At 38.8% G+C, this 18,118-nt stretch overlaps 1 non-coding gene across 1 annotated transcript; it reads left to right on the top strand.

The window, feature by feature from the left end:
- Positions 1–4,878: 4,878 nt before the first annotated feature.
- LOC121027917 (small nucleolar RNA SNORA31) lies at positions 4,879–5,001 on the top strand. Its single transcript, XR_005788999.1, has one exon. It is a non-coding gene; the product is annotated as a small nucleolar RNA SNORA31 (small nucleolar RNA).
- The last annotated feature ends 13,117 nt before the right edge of the window (positions 5,002–18,118 follow it).

Genomic DNA, 18,118 nt, shown 5'->3' with positions numbered 1-18,118 from the left:
GAATAGATGACATTAGTTTCCCAAAAAAGAACTAAAAAGAAAACAGTAAAGCAGTATCTTCTTCCACCTTTCATGCCATTTTCCATTTTAGTAATTTCAAACAAAACATCAAAAACAAAATATGGGAGGCTGAGGGACACAGTGAAAAGAGCCAGAAAGAACTGGCTGTGAATCCCAACTCTCACTCTTGCATACCTGTAAGGTTTGGGGGAAAGTTTCTTAGCCTCTTGTGACCCTCAGTTTCCTAACCTATAAAAATAGACTGCTTTTAGAACTTCATAGAACACCAGCAGAGTATCCAGTCCATCATAGGCACTCAAAAAAATTATTAGAGTATCATAATGCAGATGTGTGGCAGTATACAATGATTAACAGAGAGGCATTCTCTTTCTGTGAACTTAAAACTGAAGAAAAAAATATGCCTCTGAACTAGAAAAATGCACATATGATGGTTGCACTAACTAGAGATTTTAACTAATCTCAAAAATTTAGGGGTTCCTGGTGGCTCAGTTGGTTAAGTGTCTGACTCTCGATTTCAGCTCAGGTCATGATCTCACAGCTTGTGAGTTCGAGCCCCCTGTCAGACTCTGTGTTGACAGTGCAGAGCCTGCTTGGGATTCTCTCTCCCTCTCTCTCTGCCCCTCCACCCTCTTCTCTCTCTCTCTCTCTCTCAAAAATAAATAAATAAATGTTTAAAAATTAATTTAGAAAAGCTCAAAAGTGAAATCAAAGTAACTGTAATTGGACAAGCAAGAGCCATTGCAATTGAATTTGTACCATGTCTAAAGAAAGACTGAGTATTAAAAAAAAGAAGAAGGACTGAATAAACCACAGGAAGATGGTCAGATGGAAGAAAAAAATAGAAACCAACATCCCAGAGATTGGTAGTAGTTTCCAGACTATCCTGGGGAGAGTGATCAGGAATACAAAGCATGTGAACCCCTCACATAGATTACCCTATTGTAGAGAAGGTATGATTCACTGGGCATCAACTGACTTGGATGAATTATCCTTCATTTTTCTTTATTTCCTCTTCCTCTATGCTGATTTCATGCTTACTGAAAAACTTTCTGGTTATTCATTTGGCTTCTGGTTACATTGATTCCAGAGGTGAAAGAAGTGTCCTGAAGAGCAGGCACCACCATCCCACTCTAGAAAATAGTATCTCCCGTTGTATATTCATGACTTGTCTATCTGGGTTCTCTACCTCAGTCTTTTTAAGTTTGATTGGCATTACTTATGTGATTCCTGTGAATGCTGGGATACTGAACATCTCAGATGTGATGTGAATCACGATGAATTCACCAGCCAATTTGGTCTTTTGGCAGTCACCCCGTCTTCTCCTGGTGCATGATATCTTGTCTTCCTCTCACTACCCCTATGCCCTACCCTTTTCCTACCCATAAAAGTCATCAATACTGATTTAAAATAATGCTTGATTTCCCCTGGAAGACAAAAGAAAATTTTCAAGTGAAGACAGTGCTGTCACAGGAAATGAAATAAAGGAAATGACTCTTTGGGTCATAGAAAAAAAACTCCTCCAAGGAATATACTTAAAGATCATAAAAGCCATTTATGAAAAGCCCACAGCTAATATCATCCTCAATGGGGAAAAACTGAGAGCTTTTTCCCTGAGATGAGGAACACGACAGGGATGTCCACTCTCACCTCTGTTGTTTAACATAGTGCTGGAAGTTCTAGTATCAGCAATCAGACAACAAAAGGAAATCAAAGGCATCAAAATTGGCAAAGATGAAGTCAAGCTTTCACTTTTTGCAGATGACATGATATTATACATGGAAAATCCGATAGACTCCACCAGAAGTCTGCTAGAACTGATACATGAATTTAGCAAAGTTGCAGGATACAAAATCAATGTACAGAAATCAGTTGCATTCTTATACACTAACAATGAAGCAACAGAAAGACAAATAAAGAAACTGATCCCATTCACAATTGCACCAAGAAGCATAAAATACCTAGGAATAAATCTAACCAAAGATGTAAAGGATCTGTATGCTGAAAACTATAGAAAGCTTATGAAGGTAATTGAAGAAGATTTAAAGAAATGGAAAGACATTCCCTGCTCATGGATTGGAAGAATAAATATTGTCAAAATGTCAATACTACCCAAAGCTATCTACACATTCAATGCAATCCCAATCAAAATTGCACCAGCATTCTTCTCGAAACTAGAACAAGCAATCCTAAAATTCATATGGAACCACAAAAGGCCCCGAATAGCCAAAGTAATTTTGAAGAAGAAGACCAAAGCAGGAGGCATCCCAATCCCAGACTTTAGCCTCTACTACAAAGCTGTCATCATCAAGACAGCATGGTATTGGCACAAAAACAGACACATAGACCAATGGAATAGAATAGAAACCCCAGAACTAGACCCACAAAAGTATGGCCAACTCATCTTTGACAAAGCAGGAAAGAATATCCAATGGAAAAAAGACAGTCTCTTTAACAAATGGTACTGGGAGGATTGGACAGCAACATGCAGAAGGTTGAAACTAGACCACTTTCTCACACCATTCACAAAAATAAACTCAAAATGGATAAAGGACCTGAATGTGAGACAGGAAACCATCAAAACCCTAGAAGAGAAAGCAGGAAAAGACCTCTCTGACCTCAGCCGTAGCAATTTCTTACTTGACGCATCCCCAAAGGCAAGGGAATTAAAAGCAAAAATGAACTACTGGGACCTTATGAAGATAAAAAGCTTCTGCCCAGCAAAGGAAACAACCAACAAAACTAAAAGGCAACCAACGGAATGGGAAAAGATATTTGCAAATGACATATCGGACAAAGGGCTAGTATCCAAAATCTATAAAGAGCTCACCAAACTCCACACCCGAAAAGCAAATAACCCAGTGAAGAAATGGGCAGAAAACATGAATAGACACTTCTCTAAAGAAGACATCCGGATGGCCAACAGGCACATGAAAAGATGCTCAACGTTCCTCCTCATCAGGGAAATACAAATCAAAACCACACTCAGATATCACCTCACGCCAGTCAGAGTGGCCAAAATGAACAAATCAGGAGACTATAGATGCTGGAAAGGATGTGGAGAAACGGGAACCCTCTTGCACTGTTGGTGGCAATGCAAATTGGTGCAGCCACTCTGCAAAACAGTGTGGAGGTTCCTCAAGAAATTAAAAATAGACCTACCCTATGACCCAGCAATAGCACTGCTAGGAATTTACCCAAGGGATACAGGAGTACTGATGCATAGGGGCACTTGTACCCCAATGTTCATAGCAGCACTCTCAACAATAGCCAAATTATGGAAAGAGCCGAAATGTCCATCAACTGATGAATGGATAAAGAAATTGTGGTTTATATACACAATGGAGTACTACATGGCAATGAGAAAGAATGAAGTATGGCCCTTTGTAGCAACGTGGATGGAACTGGAGAGTGTGATGCTAAGTGAAATAAGCCATACAGAGAAAGACAGATACCATATGGTTTCACTTTTATGTGGATCCTGAGAAACTTAACAGAAACCCATGGGGGAGGGGAAGGAAAAAAAAAAAAAGAGGTTAGAGTGGGAGAGAGCCAAAGCATAAGAGACTGTTGAGAACTGAGAGCAAACTGAGGGTTGATGGGGGGTGGGAGGGAGGAGAGGGTGGGTGATGGGTATTGAGGAGGGCACCTTTTGGGATGAGCACTGGGTGTTGTATGGAAACCAATTTGACAATAAACTTCATATATTGAAAAAAAGTAAATAAAAATAAAATTAAGAAAAAAAAAAAAACAAAAAAAATCCTCCAGTTTTTCAGTTATTTGGGGGGTGGGAGGGAGGTAATAATTCACAACACAAAAAGTCTCGAATAAAAGAAAATGTGACGAATTTTAAAATAAGAAGACAGGAGATATGTCACAAAATGAACAATATAGGAAACAATTCCAGTGATCTCAGAGATGTGGGCAATAGTTCTCAAAGAAAAATGAAATGTAGACATTTTTTTAAAAACAAAATAAAAGATATGCCCCAAAAAGAAAGATTCAGGGAGCACTATTTTCAGAATGGGTCATTAAGAAACAAAAATAAAGATCTTGGTATTATGCTCGCCAATTGGAAACTTACTGATTTTAAGAGAAATGGCCTTGAAAACTGCACTGAACTGAATCCATTTTAGTGGACTATTCAAGACAGACAACTATCTCTCAGGTCCTTTGGAAAATAATGGAATTCAAGTGCAGTACTAATCCAATAAAGAATTTTCAAGAGTCAATATCAGCTACTTAGCATGGTGATAGGCGCAAAGCCATTACTGTTGACTTCACTTCCGTTACTCAGAAGTATTGCTTTGCTATTAAACTATGGCTTTAGGGGATATTTAGACCTTTTCCCCCTAAGCATCCCTCGTAATTTATTCCATTTGGAAGATCTGCATCAAGCATAATTTAAAATCTTCGGGCTCTATTCTCTCCTGCAGAAGCATAGCTCCCATTAGTGCTAATGAAAGCTATCTGTACATCTCAAGCAGTGTACCTCTCATAAGTGTTTAAGAACCAAAATGTTTTATGTCCTGTGAGAGAAGCAGCACTAAAGAGAATCTGGATACAATTTAACAAGGCTAAAATGCAAAGGGTGGGTTGTTTTCCAGATGACAGTATTCCTTAAAAGGTATGTCATGTTTCTGTTAAAAAAAAGCCCAGCAGGGTTCTCACAGACTCACTGAGGAGGGGAAAAAAAAAGCAGTCCCAACTTTGAACATACACAAAGAATAAGAAATACTTCTACTCTATAAAAGGAAGTTTGGGGTTTGGGGTTGCTATTCTTCCTTTTTTTTTTTTTTTTTTTTTTTTGAGAGGAGAGGGATATGTGTGTGTCTTAAGACTCAAGAGTATGACCTTTTACTGCATTTACTGATAGGCCTTAAATAATTTGCTGTTGTTCTTTTGGTTTGCATTAGGATACAAAAGAAACAAACTCGTGTACTTTCTGTCTTTGTGGCCCAGATTGAATAAGGGAATATATTTGCCAAAAAAAAAAAGAGTACATACTTTATCTGCAGAGTAGCTCTTTGCCTAGGGTCAGACACTCATCAAATCTTGTGCAGGCCCTCTCATGCCTTAGCTAGATTATTAGAGGATTAGAAATATGTTCTGTAAATTCGCGACTAAAAGCTTGTCATTTCCCACCTCCATCACACTCAACTGCCCCTGGATTCTTGTTTTTCTGGCCAGCGTGCTGCTGGATTTCACCACAGAGTATCCCAAATCGCACTCCAAGTAGCCTGCAGCCATTTCCTTCTACGGCATCACCAACCTTGGAGCCTCCTCCTGCAGGTCCTCTGAGACAGCTGGTGAGCTTGTTTGGAATACCAAAATCTCTGAACTGCTGCAAGGGCAAATCTGTTTCAAGCCCCACCTCCACCCCTTACTGAAACTAAGGGGATATCGAATGCTTCCTGAAAACACAGAAATAATTCTGAAGACGATTAAAGGATTTCATCATATTTTGAAATCAAATGGCTGTTCAAAAAAAACTGGGATGGTCTCCAAGTTTTGATGTGGGGAAAATTTTGGTTATCACAACATTATCACTGAGGCTGTACGTGGCACAAAACATTGATATAAAGCAACATCACTGCTGATTAAACACCATTAGCATATTCAGTTGGAAACACAAACGTAAACACAGATTTCCAATGTTTGCACCATGTACAATTGCGATATTCATCTTTGGGCAGGAGTGAATAAATAGAGACTTGGAGACAGAAGAAAAGCTAGTGTGCACACTCAAAGAATGTGTAAATGAATGCTTAAAGTAGCTGGGGAGGTCGTATTTATCTTATTTTTAAAAACACTGGTTAAGTTCTCTTTTATTTTTTTCTTTACAGCTTGTAGCTATTATGTACTTGTGATCTTGCCAAGTGGAATGTGGCTGGAAGCATATGTTTAATAAAAGTGTGTGCGGGCGCATACACACACACTCACACACACATTAAAGCAATACCATGGTTTCCTCTTAAATTGACAGATGTAAGGCACTTTGGGAATTGAGGCACTCCTATTTTAACTCTCCACATTATGTTCAGGCACTTGGAGTCTGAGTATGTTAGAGCAAAGGGAAATAAGTAAGCCTTATGCACATCAAGAACGGTAAGAGCTGACAGTCTGGAGCAGTTACTTTTGTTTGTCCAGATTCTGAAAGTGTTTTTCTGCCAGTTGTTGATCTCATGTGTTTTCAAGATGCCAGAAACCCAATCTAGGTTGTGCAGAATTGGTTTCCTAGGCACGGACCTCTACCAAGCTCACAGTCCACCCATAGCCCACCCGTACAACCATCTAGACCTTAGTACTGGTATGTTGTGCCTTTACGTCCATCTTTCTTTCCCTCCTACAAATTCCTAATTTGTTGTTGTAAGCCATGTCAATTCTTCACGAATTAAGGGTCACCATAAACAAATAATTTGCAAATATGCATACATATTCATGAAGAAACATATTAAGATAATATTAGACTTATGTTTATATATGTTTATATGTTTATAGTTCTTTATCCTGTGCTCTCTAGGCATCAAAGATGGAGCACGTGAAAAAGTCTGAGATTCAAAAACCTGAGTTCGTATCCAAATTTTGCTACAATCTAATGATGTAATTGTGTAATTTTTCTCATAGTCACTTAACCTTTGTAAGTTTCAATGTCTTAATTTGTAAGATGGTAGAGCTACAATACTTAAGTGGTTTTCGATTTTTTTTTAAGGAATAGAATCCTTTATTGCATGTAAAAACTTACCCAAAACCAATATTTAAAAGAGCCAAGACTGAAATGGCTCAAGTTGAAGCTGAATGGAGTGTGGTGTTTTCTTCTCTCCAACCTTCTCTTTTACCTCCCATTTCACCTTCATTGTTACCACTGCTTCCTCCATGAAGTCTGAGGAACACTACTGAAAACATGTGAAATACACCATCTCCGTGGACTCGTTCAGATTGAAATTATTTTATTGTAGGTATTTATTCTAGGTAGAAAAAGAGTGGTAGTCAAAACATTTAACATATGCAGTATGGGTATCAATCTGTCAGCCTAAACCAACCAGTAACCTATGTCCCCACCTACCACGTGGGAATCAGTACTGACTTTGAGATTCATACCAAGCATGTTTAAGCACTAATGAATAACTGAGGCTCACTTACAGGGTGAATATCTGACAAGCCTAGTTAGCAGGGCTGTTGGGAGAATACAATGAAATAATGACTAAGAAAGTGGATGGCATGCTATAAAGCATTACAGAGATGAAGGAAGAGTATACAGACTCTAAAATCAGTGCTCCTCAAATACATACAGCTCCCAAAAACAAGCATCAACTTTCAGATTCAACGCAGTCTACATCTTCATTTTAAAAAAAAATCTTCCTTGGGGCACCTGGGTGGCTCAATCGATTGAGCCTCCAACTTCTGTTCAGGTCGTGATCTCCTGGTTCGGGCTCACTGCTGTCAGCCTGTCAGCACAAAGCCCACTTCAGATCCTCTCTCCCCCTCTCTCTACCCCTGCCCCCCTTGTGATCTCTCAAAAATAAATACAGATTATAAAATATCTTCCCCAAATATAAACTCCATAGACACAGATGACTAAAAGTTTTACCCAATTAGCATCGATACACACAGCACTTAACTTCTCCATCTGAAACACCTGCATCCAGTTAGTTCCTGGCATTCCAATCTTCCTCGAGGGATTTTGGAGGACTGGTAATGTTCCGTTTCTGGATTTGGGTGCTGATGTGTTCAGTTTGCATAACTTTACTGAACTGTATTTTTGTGATGTGCATTCATACTTCAATAATTTTTTTTTAATCTTCTCAGGAACATAAGATAGGAAATTTCTTTAGAGCTACATGTGTGTATTGGTTTTCTAGTGATGAGCAACAAAATTACCATAAACTTAGCAACTTCAAACAACACACACCTACTATCTCACAGCTTTCATGTGTCATCAGGAGTCCAGCATGGCTTAGCTGGGTCCTTCCATCAGAGACTCACAAGGATGCAACCAAGGTATGGGTGGGACTGTATCTTCATCTAGAGGCTTGAATGAGGAATTTACTTCAAAGCTCTCTCAGGTTGTTGGCAGATTTCATTTTCTTGCTCTTGTAGGACTGAACGTCCATTTCTTACTGGCTATCATCTGGAAGTCCCCCTCTAGTTCTAGAGGTAACTCACAGCTCCCTACTATGTGACCCTCTCCACAAGTGACCCACAACATGGCAGTTATTTCCTCCAGGCCAGCAGACTCTACTGAAATGGACTCATATAGAATGAAATACAATTAACTCCCATTGCTTTTGCCATATTCTATTGGTTACAATCAAGTCACAGTCTCCATGCACACTCAAGAGGAGGGGATCACTAGGGGCTTGCATTAGGGCACATCCAACACCATATCTAAAAGTGCTCACTACTTGCGCTTGATTTTCCCCAGAACACAAATACAGTTGTCTCTAAAGGAATCTCAAGTATCCAAGGCACAGGCAAAGTTTTGGGCAGTTTCTGTCTCTTGTGTTCTACAACTGCCTGCAACTTTATACAATAGCTTTAGAAGCTTCCTAATCAAGAATTCAGTTTCATTGAGGATCACTGCATTACCTACATGATGCATAGTGAGTGTGACAAGAAATGGCCAGATATTGGGTATAGAGTCTTGAGCTGAGAAGTGATGTCCAAGATGGAGATACAGATTTAGGAGTCACTGAGAAGAAATAGGCATGAAATCTTAGGGTCCTTAAGCCATACTGGAGTTATATTATCCTAATTAACAGAAGGATCCTGGGATCGGGGGTGGGGGAGATAATGAAACTAGAAGAAATATGAGACCTAGCTGATATTAATTGATTGTCCTCCAAAATCATATTATATAAGATTCTTTGGATCCCACTTTACAATCGTAACTCCCCAGGAGGAAATTGAGGATACTGTCCAAAACCCTGTACCATGTCAACCAAGTGTCAGCTGCCTTGGTTGGTATGTTCTCTACCCATAATGAAAAAGGGTTGGACTAAACCAAAGCAGGACTTTGAAGGGTCACACATCTTCATCGATATTTCAATTGTTGACTGCTTATGTATTTGTTTTTTCCTTTACAAATGATAGTACTTTACCATCTTGCCACAGATTATTTCCTTGACCTCTTGAGATTCAAGGCTAAGTAAGCTCTGTTGAAAGCACTAGCATGAAAGAGCCGGTGCTTGAGTTTGATGGTTGATTTAATGTGTTAATTTGACTGGGCCACAAGGTGGCCAGATATTTGGTTAAACGTAATTTCTGAGTATGTGTATGAGGATGTTTCTGGATGAAATTAACATTTGAATCCATACACTGAGTAAAGCAGCTTGCCCTTCCCAGTGTGGGCAGGTCTTATGCAATCTTTTAAAGACCTAAATAGAATAAAAGATGGCTCTCCTGGGTCTGGACTTCTCAGCCTCCATAACCATGTGAGCCAACTGCTTATAATATATCTCTCCCTCTCCTTCTCTCCATATATATTCATACACATATATAGGGAACCCTGACTAAATACACAAAGGCTATTCACAATTAAACTCTGTATTTTGTAGCTAGGCTGCTATCAGGAATTTAACAAGGAAGTTTCACTCTTTCACTCATTGGACCTCATATATCCAAGATGCTTCTCTTGAGGTAATTTATATGAAAATGCTTAGTAAACTAAATGTCCTTTGTACACTCCATTATTTTTCATGTTACCTTAATCCATGTTTCTTTCTTTAAAAAAAATACCATTCTAGGGGTGCCTGGGTGGCTCAGCCGGTTAAGCGTCCAACTTCAGCTCAGGTCATGATCTCGCGGTCCGCGGGTTCGAGCCCGGCGTCAGGCTCTGGGTTGATGGCTCAGAGCCTGGAGCCTGTTTCCGATTCTGTGTCTCCCTCTCTCTCTGCCCCTCCCCCGTTCATGCTCTGTCTCTCTCTGTCCCAAAAATAAATAAACATTGAAAAAAAATTCAAAAATAAATAAACGTTAAAAAAAAAATTTTAAGTAAGCAGTTTGTTTAAAAATTTTTCTGCAGGCGTGCCTGGATGGCTCAGTTGGTTAACATCCAGACCTTGGTTTCAGCTAAGGTTATGATCTAGCAGTTCGTGGGTTTGAGCCCTGTATCAGGCTCTGCACCATCAGCACGGAGTCCACTTGAGATTCTCTCTCTCTCCCTCCCTCTCCACTCCCCTGAAAAATAAATAAATACACTTTAAAAAATTTTTAATAAAAATTTAAAAAATAAAAATTTGTCTTCAAGTTAAAAAAAAAGAAACTACACAGTCATATGGAACATTTATTTAACTTACATGACTTCAAATGTACATGCTCAGCCACGATAAAGAGGGAGGAGTGTAGTAGAGAGGAAATAGTGTGGTCAAATATTTTGAAATGTTAATGTGCACATTCCTCCTGGAGCCTCTTCCCCTGTGGCCCATCCTGCTTCCCAACTTAGACAGCTAGTCTTGAGTGACTCATTGCATCATCAGAAAAATCTGACTATTAAACACCATTGCTACTCTGAGACAAGCAAAAGTAGTCAGATGCCTCTTTCCAAATGACATCTTTTATGTCTGAGGCACTAGATAAAAAGTTGACCACAGAAGGGCAAGACCCATTACTCTAAGAAAAGGAAAGTGAAAGACCAAGCACCTGCTGGAGCGGGGACACAGTTCACTCTCAGCAAGGGAGGCTGTGTGAGAGCTGAGTCAGTTCTCCTCGTTGCCACCCACAAAGGACCTCAGTCATGAGAAGATCTTTCTTTTATCAGACAACCAGTGTGAAAGAATTCCAAGACACTGACCTAATTCCTCTCCTATGAGGGCAATGCCCCATCTCAGAATATTCATAAGCTTTCCTCCCAAAACAGAAGATAGGGAACTTAGTCACCCTGAAGGTCTAAGATAACATGAAGAGAACGCCTTATCTTTAAGGTATGACTAAATAAAATTGCTTTGATATTAGTCTTTTTCTTAGAATACAAGGGATACATACTATATTTGACACCAAAACAACCATGAAGTTATAATGTTGATTATTAACCCTTCAAAAAAGACCACCAGAACAAAGATGATCAAACAAAGCTAAGTTTATTAGGCTTTCTGCTGTAAGGCAAACCACACCTTGATAGAATCTGGTTGGTAGTAAGAGAGACATAATATTTATGGCATAATAGTTCCAGATGCATGGGCAGAAAGAGGTGAGGGTCGTAATTAAGAGTCATGATAAACTGCTGGTTTTGGTAAGTAAGTTGGCTCAGAGTTTTAATTTCCAGGAGAAAGTATTTCCTGAATCAAGTAGTTAAATTACTTTTACTTGTTCTCAGTTTTATGTAAGGTAGAAGCAGAAAAATATTTCCAGTCCTATTATGTCTTAAACATGGGCAGGAAGTATCCTCAGTCATAGTCTAAGTTGACACAGAAACAGGACATTAATTGGTTCTAATTCTTATCCCCTGGGTTTTATGAGGTGGTCTCAATGATCCCTAACTACTGGTATTCATGCCTTTATGATCTCTTCTCCCTGAGTGTGGGCATGATCTATGATTTTCCCCTAATCAAATGAATATGCAAATGCAATGGGATGTATGTGGTTATGTTACACAAGATTATAATATCCTGGGCACCTGGGTGGCTCAGTTGGTTAAGCTTCCAACTCTTGGTGTCAGCTCAGGTCATGATCTCATTGTTCATGGGTTTGAGCCCTGCATCAGGCTATGTGCTGACAGCATGGATTCTGCTTAGGATTCTCTCTGCCCCTTCCCTGCTTGCATGTGTGCTCGCTCTCTCTCTCTCTCTCTCTCTCTCTCTCAAAATAAGTAGATTGGGGGCACCTAGGTGGCTCAGTTGGTTAAGCGTCTGACTTTGGCTCAGGTTGTGATCTTACAGCTCATGAGTTCGAGCCCTGCCTCCGGCTCTGTGCTGACAGCTCAGAGCCTGGAGCCGGCTTCAGATTCTGTGTCTCCTTCTCTCTCTGCCCCTCCCCACTTGTGCTCTGTCTCTCTCTATCAAAAAAAATAAATGTATAAAAAAATTTAATAAATAAATATTTTTTAAAAAAACTTAAAAAAAAAAGATTATAACATCCCTCTTGCTAGATTTTCTTCCTTACTGGCTTTTAGGAAGCAGGCCACCATGTTGAGAAACTCACTCAGCAAGGACCTGAGACAAGGGCCTCCAGAGGGCAGGCAGCAAAACTGAGGACCTCAATCCAACTGCCCACCAGGAACTGAATTCTGTCAACAATCATGTGAGTTCAGAAATGGGTTCTTCCATGGTCAAGCCTCACATGAGACTGCAGCCCCAGCTGAAACATTGATTACAATGCTGTGAAACTCTGAAGTACTACGGGCCCAACTAAGCCATTCCTAAATTCCTTACCCAATGAAGCTGAGGTAATAAGTGTGTGTTTGTTTAAGCTTCTAAGTTTATAGCAATATTGCTACATAGCAATAGAGAACTAATATAGTCCCCCTTTAGATTATTCTTCCTCCTGAGATAAAAGACCATTATCATATAAACACATGATTAATCCAGTTCTACATGGTTGAATGACATGTTTTGGTTGTGTAGAACTTCTTATGGTAGTCATTCCAACACTAATAAATGTCAGATTTTCTTATTATTTTGCTGGACAATGCATTAATTGGATCATTTGCTGGGACATTGACTTTTCCACAGCATTTAAGGCTCTGAAAACCATACATTTGTGCATTGAAAACAGACAAATACTAGCTGAAGGATAGTAATCAGAATGTGTAATTCACTAATAATGCAGGAGCCAAGACTGCCCAAATTATACCAAGAGAAAGATCCCATCCCCAAACCAAAAAGCCCACAAAACCAGATATGGAAGTAAAAGCCAAATTACCTGATGTCATCATTTCTTGGCTTCCTGGATATTTTTAGTAATATAAAAGACCCTAGAGAGAGGTCTGTCAGGATATAAATACAACATTTTTCTCCTAAGACAACATACATTCCACCTCTAGACGCCAGTATCCTAAACATTTTGGACCACCACCTGTCTAATTTCAGGAGCCTCTCCTGTAGGTTTCAAGCCTCAGTTACATTGTCTAGCCCTTCTGCTATACTTTGAACCACTGCAAGTGGGATTATTTACATCTTTGGGGGCTTTTGTAAAATATAAATTGAAGAGGGTTGGGGGTAGGAGAAAACTGTCCAAAATTATCTTTCAATGATTAACAGTGTGAATGTAAACTAGGCTCCAATTTTTCTTATTCTTAAGTTTAACTATGTAAACAACTCTCTTTTTTTCTGAGTAGAGAAACCAGTGGGCCAGACGGACCTTGTGTAATGTCAGGGAATACTCTGAAGGTGGTCATCAGATACTCATGATGAGAGTTTTATACAAAATTTGTGGGTATAATCAGTAACTTTTATAACACAAGTCCAATCCCAGTCATTAGGAATCCACCATTAATCTATTTTTGGGCCAATACCTCATGGCGTTGTCATATAGTATGGCAATGTTTTAGTAGCACTCACTCATTGGGAGTGGTCCTGTGCCAGGTGATGAAATCTGTCTTACAGAGATCAGGTAACTCTAAAGCAAAAAAGTACGTAGAGTCGTCCTAAGTGGCACACATTTCTTATAAAGTCTGAAAAAGTGAGACAACCTCTGAACACATACCATCTGTTCTGTAGCTCTTTCCAAGCTCTAATTCTATGAAAGTTCTGTAGCAAAGTCTAGCTTCTATGAAAGGTCTCCATAGGAACCTTTCATAGGAGCTAAAGAGGAACCTACATTTTTAGATATAATGGAGTATAAGGTTTTATATTTGTCTGGCCTGTTGTAATTTTTTGCCAAATAAAAAGTTGTTTAGTGCAATTGAATCTCCTTAACTCGGGAAACTAACTGGAACTGGTGTCAAAGGAAGATGGGTAGCATGCAAAGGCAAGTGGATACAAATAAAGACGCTAGGAATTATGTACTTTGGGCATCAGTTTCTCAGTCTGAGGTGAAATATTGGGGTTTCTGTGGTTGTTTTACCAACACATGCGTTTTTTTAGGCCAAGGTAAGAGTTTCTTAAGTTATACAATTCTCCAAAAATCTTAACAGACTTCTGATCTATTTGTTTCGGATCAATTCCTAGTGCCCATAACCACCCCCAAAGTCATAAATCCAAGCCTCCTATAATTTGTTGCTTCTCAGGGCTATTTCTCTTTCTCTACCAAGTTAATGGGATCTACCTTGAGGCCATCTGAAATAAAGGGAAAGTAATATCCTTAATGTGATAGTTGCTGCCAGGATGAATCATTTGTTTAACTGGGAACTCTTAATGGGTTTTTTGCCATTCAAAGCCTTTTGTAGTCTTATTTCCTAAAGTCTCGTGTCTAGAAGCAGTTGCCTCTTCTATGTCTGAAAGGCCACAAATTTCTGAACTTTGTCTAATCTCTTTAATTCTGCACAAAACTCATTTCTTTAAACACTGTGCTAAATGCATCAATAAATGATCAACGCACACTAATATTCTTGCTCCTCCCAGCCATTCTCACCAGAGTTATGGACTCAGTAGGAGTTGCGTCTGACTGCCTTCCATGTTATCACAGATAAGAGTTTCACAAAATCTGTGTTTTCTCACCATTCACTATTGAACCCCCAACTCAATGTTACTATTTTAAGTTTTTGTTATGATATAACCCCACGTCAATTCTGTATTTGTTAACATATTGCTAAAAAGCTATAGCAGATAATTACCCCAGTTTTGTTACTTTTACATGATAGATGTTGGGGTTTTTTGTTTGTTTGGTTGGTTGGTTGGTTGGGATTGTTTTTTTTTTTTTTTTTTTTTTTGCTCATGTAACAGCAGTTAGTGCATAAACGGTGAAGAAGACAGTCCTGTTCTGCAGGAGTCAGACTAATAACCTTCTAAACACATCGACATTTTAATCCCCAAAACCTATGCATAGGTTACCCTACATGGCAAAAGGGACTCTGTAGATAATACCAATTTAAAAATCTTGAAATGAAGAGGGTATCCTGGTATTCAGGTCAGCCCAGTCTAATCACAAGGGTATTTATAAGAAGGAGGCAGGAGGGATCAGAGTGAGAGAAGGAGATGTGACAACAGAAACAGAGGTCACCAAGCAAAGGGCTATGAGCCTAGGAATTCTAGAAGCTGAAAAAGAAGGAAACAGATTCTCCCCCGAGGGCCTTTAAGAGAAACATAGCCCTACTGACCCATTTTAGACATCTGACCTTTACAACTGTAAGAAATCTGCAGTGTTTGAAGCCACTAAATTTGCAGTCATTTGTTATAGCAGCAACGAGAAACTAATAAATACACCTTCTGCAGAGTCAGCTAGGCGTCCAAGTGCAAACACTGCCATCTTCAAAATGTAAATTTAAAAGTTTGAGGTTTAGCTCCACTACAAGCAACTAAATAAAGAAAGAGTATAAAGCATCTCCCATGCAGAGTTGTATGGACTAGGTGCCTAGATATAACAGGGGCTGGAAAATATAGGTCTGGCTGGGAAGCTGCTTCCAATAATAACTCCATGTACCATGGATACTAAAGCATGAATATTGGTGGCAAGTTGGTCATTCTGCCACAATCCTAGACTAAAAATAGGACAGTCAAGTGAAACTGTTTGTACTGAATGGGAGGTTTTCATTCTCTTTTTCTTCAATTAACTACCAGAACACTGGAGGCAGGCTTTTTCACTTCAAACATTCAGGGATTAGAAGAGTGTCTTCTGGAGGAACTGAGAAGTTCAAGAGAAAAAAGACACACAAATACAGAGCTTTAATAGTCAGGGGTTCCCACACATAATCCCACATCTGACTGCCCTGCACATCATTTAGCAAGCCCCTTCACCAGCCCTCCCACCCAGCTGCATGGAGACTTTAATCATCTTTGGAGTGACTTAGATACAAAGAGTCAAGAATCACCACTTTAGAAAAGCCTCCCATAGGAAAGAAAAACCGCCATCAACCCACCTCCACAACAAACCAGAAAGGGGGAATTTGAAGAAACAATGGCAATGTCACGGTAGGTGGCAAAAAGCAAAGAAGTTAAAACTAAAATTAAAATCTGAGAAATAAGAAAAAAAAATTAATTCATGAAATCAGAAGAAAAATGTTTAAAAAGAACAAAGACCATGAAAGAAAAGAATTCTTAGAAATTAAAAATGTAACTGAAAAATTTAAAAGAACTAGTTTTTCAAGGCGGAAAGATTAAATTTTGGCTGTATCATAAGAAACACCAGACTTGAAAAATTAGATAGAAAGGATGAGAGCCCTCTAGGTTTGTGGCAAAGATAGTTACACTCATTAAATATTCCATTATGTGCCCAGAGTCCTTGGGAAAAGGCAGGATCATGTGACTAGTTCAGGCCAATGAAATGTGAGCAGAGTGACATGTGTTACCTCTAGGCTGAGAGAGAAAGTTCTCCACCCTCTTTCCTGTCAAAATAACCAACCCACAGCAAGTGGTGGAGCCTCCATCAGCTGGACACGTGTGTGACTATGTGGAGCAGATCTAATTTCACTCAGCTCGCTTTGAACATGAATATGAAACAAACAGTTGTTGGCTTAAGCACTGAGACTTCACAACAGAAATTTATCATAGCAAAATCTGGCCTATCCAAGTAAAAGTCAATCTAGGAGATTCAACATTTGACTAGCAGGAATGTCCGAACAAGAACGGGGGAAGAAATGCTTTTATTTAAAAAAATTTTTTAATGTTTATTTATTTTTGAGAGGGAGAGACAGAGCATGAGTGGGGGAGGGGCAGAGAGCTAGGGAGACAGAATATGAAACAGTCTCCAGGCTCTGAGCTGTCAGCACATAACCCGATGAGGGGCACGAACCCACAAACCGCAAACCGCGAGATCATGACCTGAGCCAAAGTCAGACACTTAACCGACTGAGCTAGCCAGGTGCCCCAAAAATGCTTTTTTTAAAATATAAATTTATGGTCCTATTTTACTTTATAAAATGTATACATTCATTAATTTGAATAAAAGGTGGAAAATATTTAATAAGATAACTTTAATATTCATATTGGAAAATGTTACAAATTGATGCTAAGCGGTGTTTGCAAGACAACTGGAAAATGAACATGCTTGTGCATTACTGATGGGTACATAAATCAGTAGGACCTTTTAGGAAAGCAATACAGCATTGTCAATTACATTTTAAATTTACACACCAGCCAGTCCTATTATAAGTGTCTTTGAAAATACATAAATGTGTCTAGCAGAGTATTCTTAGAATAATACCATGAAATTAGAGATTACTCAAATACCAGTAGGGAAACAGTTACATAAAGTGCATCCATACCTACCAATGCATGGAATACTATGGATTAGTTTGTTAAGGAATGATTTTGTTTTCTAAGAAGTAGATGTATGTATATGGACATTTAAAAATGTCCATAATAAATTGTTGAGCAGAAAAAGCAAAATGCAAAACAATATGTGTAGTATGATTTTTCATTTATGTAACTAAAAAAGATCAAGAAATCTGGATATGTGAGCATGAGTGTGTGTGCACATATATGTGTATGTGTGTGTTGAGAGGGATAAAAAGAAAAGATGGTCTAATGTTAACCATATGTTATCCTTTTCGTCTCTATTACAAGAGAGATGAAAATGACTGACTTGTTTCCTCAGTCAGCTACAAGACTCTAATTTGTTTTGTAAAATCTAGATGTTGAATAAAGAGAAAAAAAGTTACTGACATAATACAGAACTACAGCAGAGAGAGGAGAAAAGACAGAGAAGAGGGTTGGTCTTGAGTGAATTGCGTGGAGAAATTTAGAAAGCTTGGGGTAAGAATGGAGTGAGTCTTTAAATTATTGCTGTAAGTGAGAACAATATTGACAATAAGGACTTAGGGGAAAAAGTTTTTGAAAGAAATTTTACGATGTGTTGGGAATGTCCTCTTGTTTGAATATTTTTGTGCAAGACTGAGTATACAAAGGTTAAAGTTGGGTATTCTAAGATTAAAACTGTATTATAGACGGATCAGAAGATAACCTATAAAGATATAGAGAGATAATCCACAAATATGAAAAAACATATATTTATGTCTTGTTCAGAAAAATTTATTAAAGAACGGACATCAAATTGTTAACAGCAGTTA

This window comes from Herpailurus yagouaroundi, unplaced genomic scaffold (assembly GCF_014898765.1).
Source record: "Herpailurus yagouaroundi ecotype Mexico unplaced genomic scaffold, PumYag 77, whole genome shotgun sequence".
In the NCBI taxonomy this organism is placed as follows: Eukaryota; Metazoa; Chordata; class Mammalia; order Carnivora; family Felidae; genus Herpailurus; species Herpailurus yagouaroundi.
The sequence above is the reverse complement of the archived record's forward strand: the minus strand, read 5'-3'. Positions and strand labels throughout refer to the sequence as shown.